Source organism: Acomys russatus, chromosome 16 (genome assembly GCF_903995435.1).
Source record: "Acomys russatus chromosome 16, mAcoRus1.1, whole genome shotgun sequence".
NCBI lineage: Eukaryota > Metazoa > Chordata > Mammalia > Rodentia > Muridae > Acomys > Acomys russatus.
This window is the reverse complement of record NC_067152.1, coordinates 36,503,740-36,513,611: the sequence shown is the minus strand read 5'-3', so window position 1 is coordinate 36,513,611 and position 9,872 is coordinate 36,503,740. Positions and strand designations below refer to the sequence as shown.

General features: G+C 43.7%; 1 non-coding gene across 1 annotated transcript; it reads left to right on the top strand.

Annotated features, from left to right (window-relative positions):
- The first annotated feature begins 2,526 nt into the window (after positions 1–2,526).
- Positions 2,527–2,635, top strand: LOC127200859 (U6 spliceosomal RNA). Its single transcript, XR_007832086.1, has one exon. It is a non-coding gene; the product is annotated as a U6 spliceosomal RNA (small nuclear RNA).
- Positions 2,636–9,872: the final 7,237 nt, after the last annotated feature.

Sequence of the window (9,872 nt, the reverse complement as noted above, 5' to 3'; positions counted from 1 at the left end):
ATTAAAGAAAACTTCATTCTTGTATTTTCAAAGCTCTGAGCTTTTGAGCAGATTATAATGTGTAGTCCCTCTTGTGGAACAAGAGAGACGAGAAAGATAGCAGAGAAAATGGAGTATAGAAAAACGGAAGCATATTACCTGCTACCCCAAAAAATGTTAGAGACTTTTGTGGCCTAAGCCTTTTTTTTTTTCAGGCCTCAAAAGGCAGACCAAAGTAGAAAGTCTGGACTCCAACAAGTAGGGACTCCCCTCTTCTCAGAAAAAAAAAAAAAAAAGCAGTATCAGAATAGAGACCCAGATCAGCCATTGAGAGCACTTGCTGCTCTTGTAGAGGACTTAGTTAGGTTCCCAGCACCCAGCCACCTGTAACTACAGTTCTAATGCTGCCTAGAGCCCTCTTCTGGCGCCCATGGGCACATGTACATGGTGTACATACATGCATGCAGACAAGCACTCATACACATGAAGTGAATTTAAGGCCAATACCCCACCTAGTGTGGAATTCACTGATGATCCCCCACAAAAGCTCACTCTGGGGGTACTCTCAAACTGTTCTGTATGCATAAGATGCTATGATAAATATCTTTCAATCCCCAGACCCCAATTTTGACTGAGACTCAAGCACCTGCTAAGACAATGACATCAAAACTGAGAGTCAAATTAAATTAAATCTTGTAAAAACTGATAGAGGGTAAATAAAAAAGTATGCCTTTTAGAAAAATAAAGTACAGATCTACCATTTAAAACCTACCAAACCTCAAACTGAGTTGAAGATAGGAAAACAAGGGACCCTCAGAAAATAATCTGAAAAAGTGCTATCTGGGGGTGGGGGGAGGGGGCGGTGGTGCACACCTTTAATCCCAGCACTCAGGAGGCAGAGGCAGGCAGATCTCTGTGAGTTCAAGGCCAGCCCAGTCTATGGAGTTAGTACAGAACAGCCAAGGGTACACAGTTAAACCGTGTCTCAAAAGAAAAAGAAAGAAAGGAAGGAAGGAAGGAAGGAAGGAAGAAAGAAAGAAAGAAAGAAAGAAAGAAAGAAAGAAAGAAAGAAAACTGAATACCAGTTGTTTGTATTATAAATCAGGAACTGAGTATTGATTAACAACTATGTGCTAAAAAAAAAAAAGTGTCAGCACTTTGCACATGAGATTAATAATTAGTCCACTTTAAGATGTGCAAAACAGATCTACAAGAAAAAAATTGCCCAAGATTATACTTCTTTTTTTTTCTTCTCCTACATATTACGTGTTATTTGCCTCCCTCCTCTCCTCCCAACCCTTCCATCCCACCTCCCTCTCCCCCATCCAATCCTCCTCATTTTCCCTTCAGAAAAGAGCAGCCGCCCCCCCCCACCCCCACAAGAATATCAACCAAACACAGCATAACAAGTTACAACAGGACTGGGCACATTCCCTCATATTAAGGCTGCACGAGGCAACTCGGTATGAGGAAAGGGGTCCCAAGAGCAGGAAGAGAGACAGATACAGCCTTCTGTTCGGAATCCCACAAGCACGCCATGCTGCCCAAGCAGAACATGCATGCCGAGGATCTAGATCAGACATCTCCAGGCTCCATGATCGTCAGCTCCGTCTCTGTGAGTCCCTATATGGGCCCTGGTTACTTGACTCTGTGGGTCATTTTCTTGTGGTGTCCTTGACCCCTATGGCTCCTACAATCCTTCCTCACCATCTGCCATGGGAGTCTTTGTGTTCTGACTAACGTTTGGCTGTGGGTCTCTGCATCTGCTCCCATCAGTTGCTGAATGAAGCCTCTCCGGTGACGATTATGCTAGGCTCTGCCCTGTGAGTACGGAAGAATATCATTAGAAATCACTTCTTGACTTTGGAGGGAGCAGTTCTGTTTCCTTCTATCTTAGCTCTCTGGGCTATCCAGGCTCTGGGTCCTGGCCCTCCAGGCAGTGTCAGGGGAGGGTCGCAAGTTCAAGTTTGAACAGCCATTGGCTGGCCACTTCCACAAGTTCTGAGCCACCTCTATGCCCCAGAATATTTTGTAGGCAAGAAAAACTGTAGGTCAAAGGTTTTTGTTTTGTTTTGTTTTGTTTTTGCTAGGTCCAAGTCCCACAGCTAGGAGCTTTGCTAATTATAGAAGATGGTCAGGGGCTGGAGAGGTGTGGCTCAGTGGTTAAGGGCACCAGCTGCTCTTCCAGAGGTCATGAGTTCAATTCCCAGCAACCACATGGTGGCTCACAACCATCATTAATGTGATCTGATTCCCTCTTCTGGCCTGCAGGTGTACATTCAGGCAGAGCACTGTATACATAATAATAAGTAAATAAAATCTTTAAAAAAAAAAAAAAAGAAGAAGATGGTCAGTTATGGCTCCATAACCCCTGTTACTAGGAATCCTCACTAGGGTTACCTTACTGAAACTCCATGAGTTTTCACTGCACTGGGTTGCTACTTTACCCCTGAAACGCCCCCCAATTCCAGTTGTCTCTCCCAGTATTGTCCCCCTCTACCCTGTACCTGATCTCTCCTGTGTCCATCCCAACCCAACCCAACCCTAGTCCACTGACTTTCACAGCACCTTTTCTAAAACTGAAATGATACAGAGAAGATTAGCACGGCCCCTGTGCAAGATGACACTTCTAATAACAGACAAGAGCACATGGGAAGCCTCTTGACCGTGAAGCTTCACCCTCTTCCTGGCATTCCTGGGTCTGTCATTCCCTTCCTAAGGTCCTTTTGCCTGTGCCAAGCTGGGTAAGGATATGCTTGCTTTTATTGACCATGCCTTCCTTGGGAAATGGCATGCTTAAAGGCAAAAGATGTTCACTTTCACACTGAGCTCAAATCCACTCAGCTTTCAATACAAACGCTACTCCGGCTATTCCAAAGCGTCACTAGTTGGGGAACATTGGGCGTTCATAGTACTTGGCTGTTCCCGTGTAGTAGAAACGCTAGTCTGTTTGTAGAAGAAAATAGCAGCGCACTCTTAGAATAGCAGATGACCATTGGATTGTGAATGCTTTGTAACATGCACCCTCCCATTAGCTGGGAAACATTTGGTGTCACCTTCAGAACACGTGACAACTGTGTCCATTATTCATCTTGCCTCGGTGCTAAAATACCTGACAGAAGCCATTTAAGGAAGTAAGGGTTTCATCTGTCTTGTCTTCCCAGAGCACAGCATTCCATCACGGTGTAAAAGCACAGCGGTGGGAGTGAGTCAGTATGTGGCAGCTGGCATGTGTGGGACAGCTCGCTTACATCCTGGCTGATCAGGATGCTGAGGGTGGCACTAGCAGCAGATACCATTCTCAAGACTTCCCCCCAGCAACTCACTTCTACCAGCTACATCCATGACTCTAAGACTCCACAATCCCCCCAAACTGTGGAACCAACAGGGGACAAGAGGGTCCAGCATAAGTCTGTGGGAGATGTCTCGTATTCAAGCCATAATAAGAAATGAACTGAACCTACGGAACCTGGACACTTGCAGTCAGAGAATGTGCCATGGCTGCGGGTACAGATAGAAAGCCTTCCATCCATCCCAGTGCTGCCTGTGTCTTTATTTCCCTGTAAACCAGAGAGGATCACTGTTCATGGTGACACAGGCTCTGCTAAATAAATGTCACCCCTGTTGATTGAAAGGGTTTTTAGTGCATCTCATTTAAAATGATAACAGAAAGAGGCTTAGAATTAGGTCTTTACATGCCCAGGCGCTGTCAGATCCACAGCAACTGTTGAGTGAAAGTGTCTTCCTTTTTTTTTTTTTTTTTTCATTTCTTCCTGATGATTCTGTTTTACCCTCCTCTGCCAAGAAAATTTACTACATTTTTTTTCATGAGTTTCCTCGTGTCAAGAGGAACTCTTTCATCCAAATTTCACTGCTCCAGCCCATATGTCTTTTCTTTCTTTTTGTGATTTTTTTTTTTTTTTTTTTTTTTTTTGGTTAGGATACCACATAACAAAAATGTTTCTCTTATATTAATTTTGTTACTTAGACAAAGTAAACGATCACTCCTCAGTATGCCACATAGGAGCCAAAAAAGAAGTGACTCACTCATGCAGAGATTTTATTTAAGCCATTTGCTCAGTGGTCCAAGTAGATTAAAGACAGATCTGTTGCCCTAGGAGAAGGCGCTGGGGTAGCGAGGATTGTTACCACTTGGTAGATAAACCACAGGTGGCTCACATGGCAGCCACTTCCCTCGGTCTCTGTCAACCTCATTAAACACTGGGGCACCTGCATTTAACAGGCTCCGGTTGACTGGGGGAGTATATTTACAGAGTTTTTTTTTTTTTTAAAGTTGACGTTAATATGGTGCCCCCAAAGCTCCAGCAATGCCTGGGGAGCAAGGATCTAAATCTCCCTTGAGGATTCTTGGGAGATGAAGAAAGGAAAAGGAGAAAGTGGCGAGGAAGAAGGGGAAACATGAAAAAGAAAAATAAGAGAACAGAAATAAACCAAGAGAGAAAACATTACAAGTTTCCATTGTTCTTCCCTCTGCCAGAGAGTCTGGAATGTTAAATGGCTGCAAATTGAGCGGCTCATGGGTAAAGGATTTGGTCCCCACCACTAGGGGTCAGAGACCCATGACATGTAAATAATACACACTTGAAACAAGGAACAGATGAAGTCCTTGGGAAAGATGAATCTTGGTTTTCTTATTTTTATAGAAAAAAATGTAAAATTCCAGCCTTAAGACAAACAGTGAGAACACTGTACATGTAGACACTTGCCCGCGGGCATGTATCTCAAACTATGAGTGATTTCTCTCACGTTTACCAACTCCAAAGAAAAGTCATAACTGGAAGAGTGGCTCAAGCGGCTGAAAGCCTTCCTAGCACACACGAGGGCCTGGGTTCCCTTACCAGCAGCTGCAGAAACCCAGTGTGGGGATATATACCTGTAATCTCAGCCCTTGCGAGGTGGAAAGAGCTGGATTAGAAGTTCAATTGCATGGCAAGTTCAAGGCCAGCCTAGGATATATGAGGCTTTGTCACACACTCACACACACACACACACACACACACACACACACACTACCTTAACCTTTTTTAATAAAGTAGTGCATTCATTTTTAAATTTACATTTTTCTATTTCTCTTCATATTTCTTCCCTACTGTCTTTATCTTTTTTTTAATGGGTTGTTTTTTGTTTTGTTTTATTTTGTTTTTTTAATTTACACACAAGGTGTTAGAAAGTGCTGTGGTGTATTTTTAACACAGTATCTTCTAGTATGCTCTCCTGCCCTCTCTTTCTGCTACCCCTGTCCTTCCCCGCCCATAACCCCTCAGTGTCTTTTCCTTTGGCGTGTCCTAAGAATCCTTTTGTCCATCCTCATTCTTTGTCCCTTGCATTTATCCTCTTGGTCTCTGCTCTATTGTTCTAGGCTTTGCCCACCTCTAGCTTCACTTATGTGCACATATGCACTCACTTATGCGCACACATGCACACACTTATGCGCACACAGGCACACACTTATGCGCACACAGGCACACACTTATGCGCACACATGCACACACTTATGCGCACACATGCGCACACATGCACACACTTATGCGCACACATGCACACACTTATGCGCACACATGCAAACACTTATGCGCACACATGCACACACTTATGCGCACACATGCGCACACATGCACACACTTATGCACACACATGCACACACTTATGCACACATGCAAACACTTATGCGCACACATGCAAACACTTATGCGCACACATGCACACACTTATGCACACACTGCATTTCCGTCAGCACATTCACATTTCCCCATGTCTTCACCAACATCTCATGCCAGACATTTTTATGTTATCCAACCTCACAGGAATCAGGTGGCTTCTCCAAGTAGTTTTAATTTGAATTTCCTGGAATACAAAAGGTGTTGATCTCCTTTTTAAAGTTATTGGTCATTCTTCTTTTGAGAATTGTTCATTTCAGCCAGGTGAGGTGGTGGACACCTTTACAATGCCAGGACTTAGGAGGCAAAAGCAGGCAGCAGCAGGCAGATCTCTGAGTTGGAGGGCAGTCTGGTCTACAGAGAGAATTTCGGGACAGCTAGGGCTACATTTTTGTTTTTCGAAACAGGATTTCTGTGTAGCCTTGGCTGTACTGGACTCACATTGTAGACCAAGCTGGCCTCAAACTCGCAGAGATCGCCCTGCCTCTGCCTCCCTGAGTACTGGGATTAAAGGCATGCACCCAACTAGAATGTCTTAAAACAACAACAACAACAACAAAAAACGTTGGACCAGTAACTGGTTTGCCATTCCCTCAATCTCTACTTCATCTTTATCCCTACACTTCCTATAGGTGAGACAAAGTTTAGGTCGAAGGATTTATGGGTGGACTCATGTCCCTCTCCCTCCACTGAACTGCCATGGGAGAAAGCCAAGCCCTGATACTATTATTAATGAAAGTCTGCTATGCTTGCAGACAGAAGCTTAGCATAACTGTCCTCTGAGAGGCTTCATCCAGCAGGTGGTGGAAACAGATGTAGAGACCCACAACCAATCAATAGGCCATGCTGAGGAGTTTTCTGGAAGAGTGGGAGAAGGACTGAGGGAGCTGAAGGGGTCAAGGGCTCCACAAAAAGACCTACAGAATCAACTAACCTGAGCTCATGAGGGCTCACAGAGACTGAAACGCCAACCAAAGAGCATGCACGGGCTGGACCTAGGCCCCCACACACATGTAGCAGATGTGCAGCTTGGTCATCATGTGGGTTCCCTAACAATGAAAGTAGAGGCTCTCTGCTGCCTTTGCATCCCTTTCCCCTAGTTGGGCGGCCTTGTCTGGCTTCAATAGGAGGAGATGTGATTAGTCCTGCTTCAACTTGAGGTACCAGGTAGGTTGGTAACCCTTAGGAGCCTTCCCCTTTCTGAGAAGGAGGAGAGGAGGGAAAGCAGGGGCATGAGGGTAGGGTTTGGATCAAGCTGTAAACTGATTTTTAAAAAAAACTGTTGATTTCATTAGCCCATTTTTTGACTTTACAGGATTTGGTTTTCTTGTTTTCTTTTGTTTGGTGTTTAATAAGAGACCCACAATTTTGAGTGGGCAATTATTTACCCAGGCAAAATTTAAGACCTTCATGGGTAAATATAATACCATAAATAAACATAATTAGGAAGTACTAAGTACAAGAGAAACATTATAATAGAAAAAGTTCAAATAATTAGACAGTAATATGAAGCATTCCTTGGGCTTAGGGGCAACAGCAGTCCATTCAAGAGGGCAAGCTGAAATAATGGATGAAAAGGACCAGCCAACATAAGCCAGTGAAACCAAGAAAAAAAATCACTAGAGCATGTAAGGCTAAGTTAAAGGTGCTAGAAAGCAATGTTGGAATGATTGACAGAAGCCACTCAGTATTAGAGTGTAGTAGTCAGTCAGTGTAAAGGATTGTGGGTTCTCTCCTTGGTCCAATGGGAAACCATTAAACCATGTAAACTATCCCTTGTAAATGGTTGTGAATGGATGACAGAATCTAAAGCCATAGGCTTAGCTAGACACACTAATTATCAGGCTGTTGTGGTAGATCAAACAGAGATTCGGATAGTTTAGACTCTGGTAATAATCTTGGAGATGAAAAGAAGTAAATGGCTTGAGTTATATATGAGATTCGGAGTTGACAGTGCTGGGAGGATGAACGTGTGGCATGGGGGATGGAGAGCGGAGTCGAGCAAGAACCACACACAACTCGAGGATATTTTGCTTGAACACCGAAGCATTTGATGACACAGTGACAGATCTGTGGAAAGCGAGGGTGAGCATGTTTAGAGCCATGTAGGTAGCCTGAGAATTCTACTTGGCCCACAGTATGCATGAAAATCCTGAGACATAAAATACTAGCTCAACAAGCTCTAGGTAAATAACATATTTTTGAGGCATCGGTGTTTTATAAGGGCAATCAAATTATAAGCAAAGTAATTTTTCACATATGAAGGTGCATATGTGTGTATGCATGTGTGTGTTTGTGTGTGTGTGTGTGTGTGAGTGTGTATACATGTAGACCAGAGGACAACTTCAAGTATAGTACTGTAGAAGCGATTTACTTTAATTTTTGTTTTGTTTTGTTTTTTAAAATAGTCTCTCTCATTGGCCTGGGACTTGGTGAGTTGGAAAAACTAGCCAGCCAGCAGACTCCAGGGACCAACCTGTCTCTGCCTCTCCAGCACTAGGATTTACAGGAATGTACCACCACACCCAGCTATTTTTTAATATAGGTCCTTAGGGAGTGATAAACTCAGGTTCTTCTGTTTACAAGACAAGCACCTTACTACCCAAGATATCTCCCAGGGCCAGAAAGTTAACTTGGATATCAAAGTAAAATTTTCTCCACTAAAACTATTTGCCACCTACCTTCTACTGTCAGGATGAGCCCGGGAGAGTCAGCTTCTTACAAGAGAAACCTCCAAATGTTTGAAAGAATGAAACTGACAACCCACACAGATGGAGTACGTAAAGTGCAAGAACATGAATAAGCCTCCCTCTTAAAGGAAAGCACATTGACGATCAGCATAGATGAACAGAGGTTCAATGCCAGTACAGTCGACTAGAGACCAGGATGACATTCTGTCTCCCAGCCCCACATGAACAAACACTAGTGCCCTCAAGTGTTCCTCACACAGCAAGACTCAGAATTCTCTTGCCATCCTGAATTCACTCCAGCAGTTTCCTGCTCAAGTAAGACTCTTGTTACATTTTTATTCTTCCAATGAATCCATCCGATCTAACCAAGCAACACAGCCATTTTCTGGGCAGATGTTTTTTCATGGCAGGGCTGGACAGTGCGGTCGGTGGCTTCAGCACACTGCTGGCTTTTACAAAGTTTGTGGTGAACTCCTGTCTAGCTGGGCTCCCACATCCTATACTTGGGCTATAATTTGTTTAGGTTTAAAATGTTGAAGTATTTGAAGCTTGAGCCTTTTTCTTACCTGGAATGTTAGCGACTCCTTCCACATTGAGTCAAACCCGAGCGTGATGAGTGACCCTTCTGGGTCCCATTCATTGGCTAAATGACACTTAAGTGACAGAGAACTTCAGGATCAGAAATGGGAAAGTGAAATTTTTGTGGCTTGCTTACCATATTTCAGATCTTCCTCAAACTCTGAGTTTCTGTATGGAATACAGAGGAAAGTAATAAATTGCCTGTGAAATTCACATGGTCATTTTACCTCTCACTCATAATTACTTTAATAAAATCATTCTCTGACCTAACTGATGGATGTGGGTGAGCAAGTATACACAAAATATATAGCAAATATAGTTTTGCCATAGAAAGCATGAATAAGCGCTTTTGAGCTGCCCACCCATCATCAGAAAAAGGGGTACTGTTTGAGTGTGTAGCTTTTCCTTTTTTTTAAACTTTGCTACTTTGTGTGGGTTCTCTGTGGGTTCTTCCCCTGTTTCCTAGCAATATCTTATGTTACTCAGCTCAGCTTCTGGCTCAACTGTCACCAACCATCTTCTCTTCTCACTCTGCTAGCCCGACTCACTTTCAACTGTCCCCTGTTTCCACTCTGCTCAATCTCTTCTCGTCTCTAGCCCTAGTCAGTCTTCCTTCTTCCTGCTGCCTTCTCACACCCTATTCTCTGACCCTACTCTCCTCAGCTGGCCTTTTTATATCCTCTCCTGTTCCTAGCAGTCCAAGAGCCAACCTATATGGAAGGTCATAGGGTCAACCGGGGATCCTTTAAAGGGCCAAGCACACATAATAGATCACACTATATGAGTGTTTACATTGATGTCCTGCCAAGAAAGGGATCTAACAGTCAATGGGAGGATGATCCGAGCAGAAAACAATTATAGAAGGGAAGCACTGATGCACCTCTTCTCTACCCAACCCCGTGCCATCTACTGAGTTGTCCCCTGCCCGTAAGTCTGGGCTTCTGTC